The following is a 17,609-nucleotide window of genomic DNA, read 5'->3' as shown; positions in this document are numbered from 1 at the left end:
TAATGATGGACACTTAGGTTGCTTCCATATGTTGGCTATTGTCAATAATGCTACATTAAACATGGGGTGTATATATCTTTTCAAACGTATGTGTTTTGGTTTCTTTGAATAAGTATACAGTAGTGCAATTACTAGATCATGTAGTATTTCTATTTTTAATTTTTTGAGTAATTTTCATACTGTTTTCCACAGTGACTGTACACGTTTACACTCCTACTAATGGTGCATGATGGCTTCTTTTTTTCTATATCCTCACCAACTCTTGTTATTTATTTGTTATGTTTGTGATACTAGCCATGCTGACAGGCATGATGTAATAGCTCATTGTGGTTTTCATTTGCACTTCCCTGATAAATGGTGATGTTGAGCATATTTTCATGCATCATATTGTATGTCCTCTTTGGAAAAATGTCTGTTCAGGTCCTTTGCCTACGTTTAATTAGATTATTTGGTTTTAGGCATTGAATTGCATCAGTTATTTATGTATTTTGGATATTAACCCCTTATCAGATATATCATTTGCAAATATTTTCTGGTATATTTAGTAGGTAGCCTTTTCATTTAGTTGGTGTCCTTAGCTGTGCAAAAGCTTTTCAGTTTGGTGTAGTCCTGATAGTTAATTTTTTGCATTTGTTTTTGGCATTTGGAGACAGATCTAGAAAAATGTAAAAGAGATTATGGCTTATGTTTTCTTCTAGGAGTTTTATGGTTTCATGTCTCACATTTAGGTATTTTATCCATTTTGAGTTTATTATTATGTATGGTGTAAGAGAGTGGTTCCATTCTTGTGCATATAGCTGTCTCGTTTCTCAGCACCATTTATTGAAGACACTATCTTTTCCCCATTGTACATTTGTGTCACCTTTGTCATAGATGAATTAATAATGTACATGTGGGCTTATATATGGGCTCTTCATCCTGTTCTATTTTTCTATGTGTCTATTTTTGTGCCAGTACCATACTGTTTTGACAACTACTGTTTTACGGTATATTTGGAAACTTGGGATTGTGATACCTCCAGTTTTGTTCTTTCTTCTTAAGAATGCTTTAGTATTCAGGGTCTTTTGCGGTTCCATAAAAGTTGAGAATCACCTGTTCTGGTTCTGTGAAAAATAATGTTGGTATCTTGATAGGGATTCCATTGAATCCATAGTTTGTTTTGGGTAGTATGGACATTTTAATATTATTTTTCCAATCCCTCAGCGTTGTAGGTCTCTTCATTTATGTCATTGTCAATTTCTTTCACCAGTGTTTTATAGTTTTCAGAGTATAGGTCCTTCACCTCCTTGGTTATGTTTATTCCTAGATATTTTATTGTTTTTGTTGCAAATTCTACCCCCCCCCAATTTCTTTCTCTACTACATCATTAATGACTAGCAGTAGAGATTTCTGTGTATGAATTTTGTATCCTGCAAATTTGCTCAATTCATTTATTACTTCTAATAGTTTCTTGTTGGGGTCTTTTAGGGTTTTCCATGTATAATATCAAATCATCTGAAAATAGTGACAGTTTTTCTACTTCCTTACCAATTTGGATGCTTTTTATTTTTCTTGTGTGGTTGCTGTGGCTAGGACTTCCAGCCACTGTGTTGAATAAAAGTGGTGAGAGTAGACATCCTTGTCTTGTTCCTGACCATAGAGGAAAAGTTTGGTTTTTTTTTAACATTGAGTATGTTAGCTGTGGATGTGTCATATATGGCCTTTTTTAAAAACATTGAGGTACATGCCCTCTAACTTCACTTTGATCAGAATTTTTATTATGATTCGATGCTGTACTTTGGCAAATACTTAGTCTGCATCTACTGAGATTTTTATCCCTTTATTTTTTAATGTGGTGTATCATATTGATTGATTTGTGAATACTGAATCATCCTTGCATTCCTGGAATGAATCTCACATGTTGGTGGTGAATGATCCTTTTAACGTTTTGTTAAAGATGGTTTGCTAATATTTTGTCAGAGAATTTTGCATCTATGTTCATCAAAGGTATTCACCTATAGGTTTGTTTTGTTTTTCTGGTGTCATTGTCTGGTTTGAGTATCAGGGTATGCTGGTCTCATAGAATCTATTTGGATGCTCTCCCTCCTCTTACTTTTTTTGAAATAGTTTCAGAAGAATAGGAAACTCTTTTTTAAATGTTTGTTGGAATTCTGTGAAGCCATCTGGTCTTGGACTTTTGTTTTTTGGAGTTTCTTGATTACTGGTTCAATTTTGTTAATAGTAATTGGTCTTCTCAGATTTTCTATTTCTTTCTGAATCAAGTTTGGAACATTGTAGGTTTCTAGAAACGTAGCAATTTCTTCTATATTGTCCAATTTGTTGGCATGTGTTTTTTCATAGTGGTCTCATAATCCTTGATATATCTGTGATATCCGTTCTTTTCATTGATTTCTGATTTTATCTATTTGGGTCTTATCTTTTCTTCTGATGAATCAGTTTATCAGGTCTGGTTACTGTTTTTTTTTTTTTTTTTTTTTTTTTTTTTTTAAGTGTGTTTCATTTTTTCCTTACTCAGATCTTTATTATTTCCCTCCTTCTAACTTTGGGCCTTGTTCTTCGTCTAGTTTCTTTAGGTATAAAATTAGATTGAGATTTTTCTCGTTTCTTGATTAGTCCTGCATCACTGTAAATTTCCCTCTTAGAATTGTTTTTGCTGAATCTCAAACACTTTGGACTGTTGTGTTTTCATTTGCCTTAATATTTTGTTGATTTCCTCTTTGATTTCTTTGTTGACCCCTTGGTTGTTTGGTAGCATGTTGTTTAGACTCCACGTGTTTGTACTTTCCTCAGTTTTTGTAATTGTAATTCTCAATTTTGTAATTGTCCTACCATTATGGTTGAAAGATGCTTCATATGATTTCAGTCTTCTTACAATTATTGAGACTGTTTTGTGGCCTAACTTAATCTATCCTGGAGGATTATCCATGTGCACTTGAAAACAATGGGTATAGTGTGGAGTTGGGATGGAATGTTTTGTATATCTGCAAAGTTGATCAGGTTGCATGCATTGTTCAGACAGAGACACCGTTTCCTTATTTCTGCCTCAAAGAAATCTCCATTGATGTAACTAGTGTGTTAATGTCTTCTACTACTATTGTGGTTTTTCAATTTCTCTCTTTATGTCTATAAATATTTGCTTCATATACTTAGGCGGGTCAGCCTTGGGTGCATAGATAATTACAATGACTATATCCTCTTGTTGGATTGATCCCTCTGTCATTAGACAATGCCCTTCTTTGTCTCTTGATACAGTCTTTGTTTTAAAGTCTATTTGGTTTGATATGGATTCTACTATCCTGGCTTTTTAAATTTTAACTTCTTTTTTCATGGAATATCTTTCTCCACACCTTTACTTTCAGTTTCTATGTGTCTTTAAGTCTGAAGTGCATCTCTTGCAGGCAGCATTTAGATGGGTCTTTTTTAAATTTATCCATCACCCTATGTCTTTTAATCGGAGAAGTTAGACCATTTATACTAAAGTAATTATTGATAGGTATGTACTTATGCCATCTTATTAACTGTTTTCTGATAGTTTCTGTACTTCTCTGTTCTTTTACTCTTCTCTCTTTTATCATGATTCATGAATTTCTTTAGTGTTATGCTTGGCTTCTTTGTGTGTGGGTGTATTGGTTTGTAGATACCATCAGGTTCATATATAACATAGTAAGTATACAGGATCCTATATTAAATTGATGGTTGCTGAAATGCAAACACATTATAAAAAGACTTCATTTTTATTTCTCCACTTTTCATCTGTTGTCATATTTAATATACTTTTGTGAGTCCCCTTCACTAAATTTTTAATTGATTTTACTACTTTGGTTCTTTTAACCTTTAGTCTAGCTTTGCAAGTGATTGTTCTACTACCTTTACTGTGTGTTTGCTTTTATTCATGAAGTACTTTTCCTTTCATAATTTTCTTCTAATTATGGCCTTTCATTTTCTACTTGAAGAATTCCCTTTAACATTTTTAGCATTTCTTGTAAGGTGACTTAGGTGATGATGACCTCTTTTAAAGTTTTGTTTGGAAAACTCTATCTCTCCTTCAATTCTGAATGATAACTTTGCCTGGTATTCTTGGTTAAGGTTTTTTTCCCCTCTTTTTCCTTTAAGCATTCTGAATATATCACACCACTCCCTTGTAGCCTGAGAAATTTCTGCTGAAAAATTAGCTTATAGTCTAACATAGTTTTCTTAGTAAATAATTAGTTGCTTTCTCTCATTACATTTAGAAGCCTTGCTTTGTATTTAATCTTTGACATATTAATTATGTGTTATGGTATGGACCTCATTAGGTTAATCTTGTTTGGAGCTTTGTGCTTCCTGAACCTGGATCTCGTTCCTTCCCCACGTTAGTAAAGTTTTCTTCACTATTTCTTCAAATGAGTTCTGTTCCTTTTTCTTCTTTCTAGGACCCTGTAATGTGAATATTTAATGGCTTGATGTTGTTCAAAACATTCCTTAATCTAGCCTCATTTTTTAAAATTATTTTTTCTTGGGGCGCCTGGGTGGCGCAGTCAGTTAAGCGTCCGACTTCAGCCAGGTCACGATCTCGTGGTCCGTGAGTTCGAGCCCCGCGTCGGGCTCTGGGCTGATGGCTCGGAGCCTGGAGCCTGTTTCCGATTCTGTGTCTCCCTCTCTCTCTGCCCCTCCCCCGTTCATGTTCTGTCCCAAAAATAAATAAAAAACGTTGAAAAAAAATTTAAAATTATTTTTTCTTTCTGTTGTTTAGCTTAGGTGCTTTCCATTTTAACTGATCTGTTTTGCATCTTTTCATCTACTGTTGTTGATTCTCTTTAGTTTGTTTTTCACTTCGACTGAAGTGTATTCTTCAATTGATTGCTTCTTCTTATATTTTCAATCTATTTGTTGAAGTTCTTACTGAGCTTATCCATTCTTCTTTCCAGTCTGTTAAGAATCTTTATGACCATAACTTTGAACTCTTTATCATGTAAATCGGTTATTTCTATTCCCTTTAGTACTTTTTCTGAGGTTTTGTCTTGCTCTTTTTTTTGGAGCACATCCCTCTGTCAATCACATCTTGCCTCACTTTAAAGTGGTCACAGGCCAGGGTAGTCCTGGGGTTCTCTGTACAGAAGTCACCTAGTAGGACTGCTGAAGTAGCTAAAAACCAAGGCTTTCTAGGGCATGCTGGTGGGGTGGCTGGAGCCAAATTGGTGAAGGTTTGGTATGTTCTATGGTGCCTTGGGACTGTGTCACCTTGGTAAAATGGCTGAGGCTGTAGTAATCACTGCTGAGAGGTGTCCCAGTGTGTACTCTGCTGGGACAGCTGGAGTGGGTATGAGCTAGGGACTCACTCAGGACTCACTGAGGCTGTAAGCTGGCTGGGGCACCTGTACCATGTTCCTGTCCACACTATCAGCCTCGGGATTTAAATGTAGATTCTGGACGTTAAAGGATTTGTCCAGGGGAATTCCTTTTTCTTAGCGAAGAAGAGGGCAAGCATTTAAGTAATAGATAGTAATGACTTATCCAAAGTGGTGATGAGCAAAGTACAAAATGTGTTTCATTCTCTTTGTAATTTTGTCTTTTCCTGTGTACATAGAAAGAAAAAAAGTAAACTATATTCCTATAGTAATCCTGTAATTTTGAATTATCCTTTACGTTAATTGGTATATTTGTCAACATCAGACTACAGAAATAATAGGATATTCAGAATTGCTAAAGACATTGGATATCCTGTGCAGGGAGAGGGAAATGGAAAGGTGGCTTAAAGGAAGATTCCCATCCTGCCCGCCACCCCCCCCCCCGCCCTGCCCCACAATATACAAAGAAAAGGAATAGCCCTTGAATATTTCCCCCTCTCCTTTTCAAGACAATTGCTCCTTGGTTACTCATTTCTTTTCCCTATGGTCAGGTTGGCTGCATCTCCCAACACTTGTAAGTACTCTATGTTCTGACATATCCTGAAGTCATGCATTAGCACCTTTTCATTCAGCAAAGGGTGAGAACAGATATCTTTTGGCAGCTGACAGCAGGAAGCAGGCAGAAAGAAGGGGAAGGAAACTGGAGGACAGGGACACTGTGGTGGTCTAGTGGCTAGCAGGACTAATGTACCAGCTGCGAATAACCCCTTTTTCGCCTTCCAGCCCAGATGTCTGTCATTGTCATGTCCTCAAGCTATCGTAGTAAATGATTTGTGCTTTGCAACTGAGTCACCAATGTGGCAATTGAACCTCTTCACAGCTCAAAATTGTTGATGTGTGCACAGAGGGCCCTATGGTTGTTCTGTATGCTTGTAGGAACAAGGATGGAGTGGGGAGGGGCTGAGGGGGAAGCACCAGAGAAAGAGCAAAGAAGCAGGAGCCAGAGAGGATAGTGAAATGTCAAGGTTACCTTGTTTTGCCTGGAGAATTAAAGGAAGGGCACATTAATGTCTGCCTCCATTTGGTCTTTTGGCTCTCTTAGTCTGAAGCGGCCTCTTGCTGCTCTGGTAGATATACATATCACTTTGAAAGATTAAAAAATGAAGAATGCAGTGATCTGTATTGTATATATGCTTTATTCTGTGGAAAGAATGTTAATAAATATACCGTGAGCCTGCAAAGTTTGCCAATATAAATAATGTGGCATTTCAAAGTCTGTCAGTAAATGTAATTGAATTTTTCAATGTAAAAATACAGTTCAGTTATAAATTGGAGTCATGCTTGACATTAGTTGGGCATTAGAAGATATTAATTAGATACTGCTCACTTCTCTTTCTTTTTTTTATATTAAATGAAATTATCAAGCAAAAAGAATTTGCAAGCATGCAATTTAGAGATTTTTATTCTCAAAAACAAGCTGCCTGGTAATTTTTAGTAGAGAAATAAAATGCTTTTTCAAAAATCTTGTCAGTGAGCTGTCTGAAACATGCCCTTCCCAATATGAACACAATATGGAAAAGCTAATCCATTTTAATACTTTGTAATGATAATAAGCTACAGTGAACAAGTAGCCTAGGGAAAAGATAGTAGTAGTCACCTTTAAACAGAAAGAGAATAGCAAGTAATTGTACATTTTTACACTAGGCTGATGACAACATTTCCTGTGACTTTGAACTTACTTTGGCTGTCACCATCCTGGCAAACATTCTGCATATCAATCAGACAGTTGTATTTCTTGCATGACATTTGCAGCATAATGTAGACATTTACTTATGTGATCGTTGTATGTAAGCAGACCGTTTATATGTAAATAATTGTGTTCCTTCATGCTACAGATGCTGCATGTGGAACCGTTAGGACCTTTTAGATCTCAATACCACATGCAATTTTCATTTACTATTTTTATTCTTGCTTAAATCTGTCTTCATCGTTCGTTGGCACATTCACCCCTGAGTGTCTGGTTTATGTGATTATACACTAGCGTGTGTGTTTTCTAGCAGTTAATTACTTGCGCTGAGATTCCATAAATCGCTTTAATAGTGTTTGAATCCTAGTTTCTTAAAAATTTGTCATCTTGATTTTATAACAAAATATTTCAATGAATTACCACAAAAGAAGTATATCCAGATATGGACTAATGTGCATAGTTTTAATGTTTCCTGGAAATTATTTTCTAGTTCTTGTTATATAGAAACAGATTTTAAAGTTTTCAATTTAAAATTTGTAAATAATCAGTACCTGTACTCATTAGCTTCCTTCCAAATACCTTATTCTTTAAGTACTTTTATTGAAAAAGTAAGGTATCCCCACAGTGCATAATGTGTGCTACTCATAAATATTTTTATGGTACGACTTTCTGCTTCAAGATGAGCGTTTTGACTAGGATTTATCTTTGGGGCCAGTATGTTATAGCAAATTAAGTACCTGTTTAAAGATAATGTTTTGATTCTAAAGTTTGTCTTTTAGCTTCTATTGAAATATGTATGTTCAGTTGTAACATAGTAACATTTTGCCTGTTTTCTGATACTTGTTTAAATGATAATTAGCTTCCAGGAATATCCAAAGAAAATAGAATGAGGTCTGACTCCAGGGACTGGAAAAAAGAAAATAATGAAATGAGAAATGGACAAAACAGGTGATTTCTCTTTTGTAACTGCTAAATCCAATGTTCTAATTCCAGGGCTAAGAAAACTAAGATAAAAAAAAAAAAAAAGGTGCTAAGTTGTGGCAGTGATGGCTAGCTGAATACCACCAATTCATGCTTGGCCATTTCCCAGACTTTTCATCTGGATTTATTCATGTGACTAGTTTGGATTACCAGAGTAATATAAATTGGATTGATATATATGTCAGTTCTAGGCTGTGATAGAAAATCTTACAGTGGGCTTACTTCAAGATCTCTCATGATTTCTCCCAGATAGATAAAACCCAAGTGCCTCTACACCCACAAAAGTTTCAGCCATTAGCTTCCTTATTTTATCTGTAAACTGGCATTTATTACCACCTGTATATACTTATTTAATCCTCTCAACATATTTTTCATAGCAGAGGCATCTGAGGCTTGCTAAGTTTGACTGACTTGGGTAATACAAACAAAACCCAGAATTTGAGCTTTCTGTTTAAGTTGTAAATTAATGTTCTTCCCAGCATACTTCTTGAATAGTCTACTTCTTTAACCCTTAGAATTATATCAAGTATGTTTGCATTAGTGGTAAAGCAAAATTTTCATGTTCTTTATGATATAATGGCAGTTTGGAAAATTAACAACTGCTTCACAATCGGAAAATACCTTCAAGTAAAGAAGGTCAAAGCTACGTACACATTTCTCTATTAGATACTATTGTTTTAGTGTTGACTGAAAACAAATACACTAAAAAATAATCACCAGATTTATTTAAGAACTTTCTTTAAGGAGGTATTATGTCACCAAGATGAAGACATAGTTCATTACAGACTTTAGTCCCCCTCACAACTGTCCATGGACAAGATGCCACTGAGAGAATCATAGAACAGGGGAGTAATGCTGAAGAACCCCTTTTTACTACAGAGGCCAGGACATACTGCCTTAGGAAGGTAAGAGAAGCAACTACATAGTGATTACATTGTCCAGGCAACTGTGATATTTCACTGAGAGGTCTTTCCTGAGATCCTTGTTTGAAAGGGGACTTTAGAAGTGAGTTCTGGCACCCCACCCTACCCGTCACCAGCATTGTGGTCACTTTGTAGGAGCCACTACTCTGGTTTCATTAACCTATCTGGTAAGACAGGGTAATCTGCAAGGCCCGAACCCTTGGAAATCTAATTGTATCAGACAAAAGGGGAAGGGCTCCCAGTTACCTGCACTCAGATCTTGGCAGACTGAGTTTTTACCTCCAGAGCCCAAATAGTAGTTCCAGCCACTGGTTTTGCTCATTTGCAGTCTGACCAGGTATAGCTCTGCACAATTCAGGTCCACAAACAAGGAGTTTTGCTGGCCCTATAGCCTGATCTGCCCACAGCTAGGCAGAAGAACAGTCATAGCCCTAACCACACTAGATTGTATCCCCAGTCCCATCTGAGAGAAAGGACTGGCAAAAATACATGGAAGCTGTATAACCCAGCAAATTTCAACCTGAGTGTGGGCAGTGCTGAACACCCCCAGAGTGAAAGCAAGTGGCTCTGTTCAGCAGGAACTCAGGGAATAGGTCAGCTTAAGTCAAAACCACAAAGAACATTAGTAACCTTGGAGCTGCTTCTCCTGCTGTGCCTAGTTAGGGAAACAAATTTGTAGTCCCACTTATTGAATACAGGCTTTAGTCCACCAACCCAGAAACCTAACCAGAGAACAAAGGAGACCACCGAGCCCATCCAACAGACTTGCTCAAAGTAGCACTTGAACAGTGTAAAACCCAAGGCTTTTCCTGTCTGTAGAGAAAAACCAGTGGTCCCCCTTGACCAGGATATTCAGTGCACACTCTTACCTGATTTGGGTCCCCACACAGTGAAATGTTCAGGCACCGGGTCCTGTCTTGCTGCCCCACTAAGGCAGAGAAGCTAATTTATAGCCCCACCTAGTGCTAAGTGTCATACCCAATCCCCACCATCTGGTAAACTCGACTCAAGATCCTACAGCCTGACATGGGCAGGATTTCTGCCCAAGTCAGGGCACATCCTTCCCTTATGACTTCAGAACTTAAAGAGTTACCTTGTCTGAAAATATATCCTAATAGCAGGCCCCATCTGCTGTCACATCCAGAAGCTCAAAGTAGGCTGACTGGTCAAGAAATGTCTCTGTCAAAGCAAATCTGGAAAAGTCTAGAAGAGGAGACAAATTAAGGATAACGAAAAATCAGATCAATATAACACCATTAAAAACCAGCTAATAGGGGTGCCTAGGTGTCTCAGTAGGTTAAACATGTGACTTCAATCAGGTCATCATCTCCCGGTTTGTGAGTTTCAGCCCTGCAATGGGCTCTGTGCTGACAGCTAAGAGCCTGGAACCTGCTTCAGATTCTCCCTCTCTCTCTCTCTGCTCCTCCCATGCTTGTGGTCTGTCTCTGTCTCTCTCAAACATAAATATGAAAAAAAATAATGAAACTCTATTAACTGATCTTGGAAATCTGTGAACTGTCACACAAAGAATTCAAAAAAGTCCTCTTTAGGAAGCTTAGTGAAGGACAAGAACACACAGACAACAAAATTAGGGGGTAAAAACATAGTCTAAAAAATACAATAACTGAACTGAAAAATTCAACAGTTTCAAAAGCAGAATCAACCATGCAGAATAAAATCAGCAATGTGGAAAATGGGATGTTTGAAATTATCAATCAGAGGAACAACAAGAAAAAAAGAGTGAAAAAGACTAAAGAAAGCCTATGGACCATGTAAGACACAATGAAAAGAAACAATATTCACATTCTGGGAATTATGAGAAAGAGAAATGGACAGAAAGTGTATTTAAAGCAATGATGGCTCCAAACTTCCCAAACCTGGTGAGAGAACTAGACCTCTAGATCCAAGAGGCCCTAAAGAACCCAAACATGGTCACATCAAGACACATTATAATTTAATGGTCAAAAGGCAAACATTTTTTAAAAGTAATTAATTTTTAAATTTACATCCAAGTTAGGTAGCATATAATGCAATGATGATTTTAGGAGTAGATTCCAGTGATTCATCCCCTATGTAAAACAACCAGTGCTCATCCCAACAAGTGTCTTCCTTAATGCCCCTTACCCATCTATCCCATCCCCCACCCACAACCCCTCCAGCAACCCTCAGTTTGTTCTCTGTATTTAAGAGTCTCTTATGTTTTGTCCCCCTCCTTGTTTTTATATTATTTTGCTTCCCTTCTTTTTCATCTGTTTTGTATCTTAAATTACTCATATGAGTGAAGTCATATGACATTTGTCTTTCTCTTATTTCACTTAGTTCCATCCTCTGGTTCCATCCATGTAGTTGCAAACGGCAAGATTGCCCTCATTTTAATTGTTCAGTAATAATCCATTGTATATATATGTCACATCTTCTTTATCCATTCATCTGTTGATGTACATTTTGGCTCTTTCCATACTTTGGCTATTATTGATTGTGCTGCTATAAACATTGAGGTGCATGTACCCCTTTGAAACAGCACACCTCTATCCCTTGGATAAATACTGAGTTATGAAATTTCTGGGTCGTAGGGTAGTTTTATTTTTAATTTTTTGAGGAACCTCCATACTGTTTTCCAGAGTGGCTGCACCAGTTTGCATTCCCACCAGCAGTGCAAAAGAGATCCTCTTTTCTCTGTGTTCTCGCCAGCATCTACTGTTGCCTGACGTGTTAATGTTAGCCATTCTGACAGGTGTGAGGTGGTATCTCATTGTGGCTTATAATTTGTATTTCATTGATTATGAGTGATGTTAAGCATTTTTTCATGTTAGCCATCTAGATGTCTTCTTTGGAGAAGTGTCTATTCATGTCTTTTGACCATTTCTTCACTGGATTATTTGTTGTTTGGGTGTTGAGTTTGAGTTCTTTATAGATTCTAGATACCAACCCTTTATCTGGTATGTCATTTGCAAATATACTATCCCATTCCATTGGTTGCCTTTTAGTTTTGCTGATTGTTTCCTTTGCTGTGCAGAAGCTTTTTATTTTGATGAGGTCCTAATAGTTCATTTTTGAAAAGCAGAACAACTTAAAAGCAGTGAGAGAAAAAAGAGAAGTACAAACAAGTGAACCCCTAATAAGATTAGTGGAAGATTTCCCAACAGAAATTTTTGAGGCCAGAAGAGCATGAAATAACATATTCAAAATATTGAAAGAAAAAATCTTTCAACCAAGAATACTGGAAATTCTGTCCTTCATAAATAAAAGAGGGATAAAGATTTTCCAAAAGCAAAGCTGATGGAATTCACACCCAGACCTGCCTTGTATGAAACTCTATCTATCAGGTGTTCCTTGAGTGGAAACAAATGACACCCATTAACATCATAAAGCAAACATACATGGGGCACCTGGGTGGCTCGGTCAGTTAAGTGTCCGACTTTGGCTCAGGTCATGATCTTGCAGTTTGTGAGTTCGAGCCCCACGTCGGGCTCTGTGCTGACAGCTCAGATCCTGGAGCCTGCTTCGGATTCTGTGTCTCACCTTCTCTCTGTCTCAAAAATAAATTAAAAAATAAATAAGTAAAGCAAACATACATAAGAAGGCAGAGTAAAACCCACTGGTCAAAGTAAATATAAAGTCAAAGCTGGATTCTGTTGTATGGTTATGGTGGTGTGTAAGTCATTTTCAAATCTAGTTTAAAAGTGAAAAACAAATAAACAGCTGTGGGAATCTGTTATTAGTTACACAATATTAATATTACAATTTACATATTTATATTTTATAACCGAAAATGATAGGGGGAGAAGAAGTAAAAGTGTAAAGCTTAGGAATTCTATTAAAGTTATTATTTTTTTTTTTTAATTTTTTTCAACGTTTTTTATTTATTTTTGGGACAGAGAGAGACAGAGCATGAACGGGGGAGGGGCAGAGAGAGGGAGACACAGAATCGGAAACAGGCTCCAGGCCCTGAGCCATCAGCCCAGAGCCTGATGCGGGGCTCGAACTCACGGACCGCGAGATCGTGACCTGGCTGAAGTCGGACGCTTAACCGACTGCGCCACCCAGGCGCCCCTAAAGTTATTATTTTAAAATAGGGTGTTAAAATTTGAAGATATTTTATATAAACTTCATGGTAACAACAAAGGAAAAATGTATATTAACTATATAAAACAATGTGATGAAGTAAAAAAAAAAAATAGACATCAAAACACAAAGAGAGCAGGATAAGAAGCTAGGAAGAATGGGTCTACAAAATAACGAGAGTAAGGCCTTACTTATCGAGAATCTTTAAATAGATGAAATTCCCCAAACAAAAGACAGAATGGCTGAATGGATTTTTTAAAATGTTCCAATGGATTGGAGAGTGTTATGCTAAGTGAAATAAGCCATACAGAGAAAGACAGATACCATATGTTTTCACTCTTATGTGGATCCTGAGAAACTTAACAGAAACCCATGGGGGAGGGGAAGGAAAACAAAAAAAAAGAGGTTACAGTGGGAGAGAGCCAAAGCATAAGAGACTCTTAAAAACTGAGAACAAACTGAGGGTTGATGGGGGGTGGGAGGGAGGGGAGGGTGGGTGATGGGTATTGAGGAGGGCACCTTTTGGGATGAGCACTGGGTATTGTATGGAAACCAATGTGACAATAAATTTCAAAAATAAAAAATATATATATATTATATATATATGTATATTTTATATATATATATAATATATATATAAAATGTTCCAATCGTATGTTGCCAATGAGAGACTCACTTCAACATTAAAGGCACATACAGACTGAGAGTAAAGGAATGGAAAAAGATTTCAAGCACATGTTAAAAAAAAGAAAAACAGGGGTAACTATAGTGATAGCAGATAAAACAGAATTTAAATATGGTAAAATAATGAAAAAGCGGTCATTCCATCAAGTAGATATAACAGTTGTAAATATTTATGTACCCATCACTGAAGCTCCTAAATATGTAAATTAAAAACTAATAGAGCTAAAAGAAGAAATAATAGCAATAAAATAGTTGCTAACTTTAATACCCATCTCCCAACAACTAATAGATCATCTAGACAGAGAATCAATAAGGAAATGGAATTAGAACAAGAGTATAGACCCAAAAGACATACATAGAACATTTTATCTGACAACAGCAAAATACACATTCATTTCAAGTGCACATGGAAAATTTTCTAACATTATCCTAACATAGGATAGACCATATGTTAGACCATAAAACAAGGCTTAGCAAATTTAAAAAGAAGGAAATCATACCAAGTATCTCTGATTACAATGTTTAAAAAACTACAAATCAACAAGTGGAAAACTGGAAAATCCACAAATACATGGAAATTAAATAACATACTCCTGAACAGCCAAAGAAGCAATTAAAAGGGAAATAAAAATGTATCTGAGCCAAATGAAATGGAAATACAACATTCTAAAACTTAAGCGATTCTATGAAAGCAATTCTAAGAGGAAAGTTCATAAATGTCTACATTAACAAGCAAGAAATATCCCAAATAAACAGCTTAATGCTATGCCTTAAAGAAGAACAAACTAAGCCCAAAGCAGGCAGAGGGAAGGAAATAATAAGAAAACAATAGAAAAAAATAAACAAAATTGACAAATCTTTAGCTAGAATTACCAAGGAAAAAATAAACACTGAAATTAACAAAAAATTATAATGTAAAAGGAGACATTGCAGCAGAAGTACTAAATGCATGATAAGAGACTGCTGTGGACAACTATATGCCAAATTACTGGACAATCTAAAAGAAACGGAAAAATTCTTAGAAACATACAAATTATCAAGATTCAATCACAAAGCATTTAGAAAGCCTGAACAGACCAATTACTAGTAGGTACATTGAATCAATAATAAAAAATCTCCCAATGAGGAAAAGCTGGGAGCAGATGTATTCACTGGTAAAGTTCACCAAACATTTACATAATTAACAGCAAGCCTTCTCTTAAACCCTTCCAAAAAATTAAATGGGGGCAGGGAGGAGAACATTTCCCAACCCAGTTTATGAGGCCTGCATCACCCCCATACCAAAGATAGGAAAGGACACTACCAGAAAACTACAGACTCCAATCTTTGATCAATATTGATGCCAAAATTCTCAATAAAATGAGCAAATTCAAATTAGTACCACATTAAAAGTATCATTCACCCTGATCAAATGGGATTCATATCTGGGATGTAAAGGTGTGTCAACATCCATCAAATCAATGAACATGATACATCACATTAGAATAAAAGAAAAAAAAATCTCACTAAATGCAGAAAAAGGATTTGACAAAATTCATTAATGATAAAATATTCTTTTTTGGTGTAGAAGGAATGTACCTCAGCATAATAAAGACCATATATAGCAAACCCAGAGTTAACATCATACTCGCTGGTGAAAACAAAGCTTTTCTTCTAAGATCAAGAATAAGACAAGGGTGCCCACTGCCACCACTCCTATTTAACACAGTGTACTAGAAGTCCTCACCAGGTAAGCAGGCAAGAAAAAGAAACAAAGAATACATAATTGGAAAGGAAGAAGTAAAACTGTCTCTATTTGCACATTACATGGTTTTATATACAGAGGTCAAGTTGCAGGATATAAAATTAACATACAAGTGTCAGTAACCTTGGTTTACAATAACAATGAATTATTTGAAAAAGAAAACAATGGCATTTACAGTAACATCAAGAACAAGAAAATACTTGGGAATAAACTTAACTAAGGTAGTTAAAGATCTCTACTCTGAAAAGTAAAAGACACTGATGAAAGGCATTCTATGTTCATGGATTAGAAGAAATGATATTATTAAAATGACAATAATTACCAAAATCCATTAAGAGATTCAATGTGATCCCTGTCAAGATTCCAAAGGCAATGTCTTACAGGAATAGGGGAAAAAAAGACCCTCCTAAAATTTATATGGAACCCAAAAGACCTCAAGTAGACAAAGTAACCTTAAAAAGAACAAAGGAGACATCACACTTCCTCATTTCAAGCTATACCAATATCAACAGTGTAGTACCGGCATAAAAACAGGCATAGGACAATGGAATAGAACTGACAGCTCAGAAATAAACTGAAACACATACCATCAACTAATATTTGACAAGGGAGCCAAGAATATTCAAAGGAGAAAATACAGTCTTCTTCAATAAATGGTGCTGAGAAAACTGGATATTCACATATGAAAGAATATAACTAGGCGTCTATATTACACCATTCATGAAAATGAACTCAAAATGGATTAAAGACTTATATGTAAGGTCTGAAATCATAAAAGTCCTAAAAGAAAACATGGGGAAAAGCTCATTGACATGGGTCTTGGGAATGATTTTTTGGATATGTCATCTGAAGCACACATCACAAAACGGAAAATAAACAGTGAAACTACATCATACTAGTTTCTTCACAGCAAAAGAAACAATCAAGAAATTGAGAAGGCAACCTACAAAATGGGGAAAAAATTGTAAATTATATATCTCCTAAAGGGTTAATATCCAAAATGTATAAAAGAACTCATACAACTGAATAGCAAAAACAAACAATCCAATTAGGAGACGGCCAAAAGATCTGAATGGACATTTTTCCCAAGATAAAAAAAAAAAAAAAAAAAAAAAAAGATGAGGAGGTATATGAAAAGATGCTCAACATCACTAGTCATCAGGGAAATACAAATCAAAAAACAAGAAGATATCACCTCATGCCTGTTGGGCATCATGAAAAAGACAAATACAGGGTGAGGATGTGGGGAAAAGGAACCCTGTGCATTTTTGGGGTGATTATAAACTGGTACCGCCACTATGGAAAGCAGTATAAAAGACCCCCCCCAAAATAAAACTACCACATAATCCAGCATTTGTACTTTGGGAAATATATCCAAAAGACACAAAAACAACTCAAAAAGTCATCTGTGCCACCACATTTATAGCAGCATTATTTACAATAACAAAAACATGGAAACATCTGTATCCACCACTGGATGGATGAATAGAAGCTGTGACACATGCAGTGGAATATTGTTCAACCATAAACAGTGAGGGCATCCTGCCATTTGTAGCAACATGATTGGAACATAAGGGCATTTTGCTAAGTGAATTAAGTCAGATTGAGAAAGACAAATACTGTATTATCTCACTTTTATGCAGAATCTTATTATGTAGAACAAATAAATAAATAGAAAAAGAAATCAGATTTGTAGTTACCGAATTTGGGAAGAAAAGGTAATTTCCATAGCTAACACTGCTATAGGATACATGTGAATTTCTTTTGCTTTTTAAAAATTTTATCTATATGATGGCAAATGGTAACTCAGCTTTTATGATAATCAATTTACAATATATGTAAAGCAAACCATTATGCTTTACACCTTAAACTCATACAGTGTTGTATTTCAATTATATCAATAAAATGGGGAAAATTACCCCAGAAAGTCCTAAAGACATGGTCTATTTTATGGAAGCTGTATTATTGGGCTTTCTAATACCAAGTGAGTGAATACCAATGTCATTAATGCTAATAATTTTCCATTTTGTCTTTATTTCTAAGGGATTTTTTTGTAGATGGATATTATATACTGAACTTGGTGATATATGTCACTTCATCCTCTCTTGCTGTCATGACTGAAATTAAAAAAAAAATAT

The 17,609-nt window shown here is 35.9% G+C and overlaps 1 long non-coding RNA gene across 2 annotated transcripts in view; it reads right to left on the bottom strand.

Annotated features, from left to right (window-relative positions):
- Positions 1-5,849: 5,849 nt before the first annotated feature.
- The window catches only part of LOC147584280 (uncharacterized), a 124,610-nt gene continuing 112,850 nt past the window's right edge, over positions 5,850-17,609 (bottom strand). Inside the window, exons 2-4 of one of the 2 annotated variants that reach the window (XR_015247921.1) lie at positions 12,359-12,507; positions 10,072-10,181; positions 5,850-6,470 (exon numbers count right to left, since the gene is read on the bottom strand). This is a non-coding gene — a long non-coding RNA (uncharacterized LOC147584280). Of the gene's footprint in view, positions 10,182-12,358; positions 12,508-17,609 lie in introns of both variants that reach the window. The other variant, XR_015247870.1, reaches the window with a different exon arrangement.

Source organism: Puma concolor, chromosome A1 (assembly GCF_028749965.1).
Source record: "Puma concolor isolate L17-30 chromosome A1, mPumCon1.1.hap2, whole genome shotgun sequence".
Lineage (NCBI taxonomy): Eukaryota > Metazoa > Chordata > Mammalia > Carnivora > Felidae > Puma > Puma concolor.
This window is presented reverse-complemented; position numbering and strand designations above follow the sequence as displayed.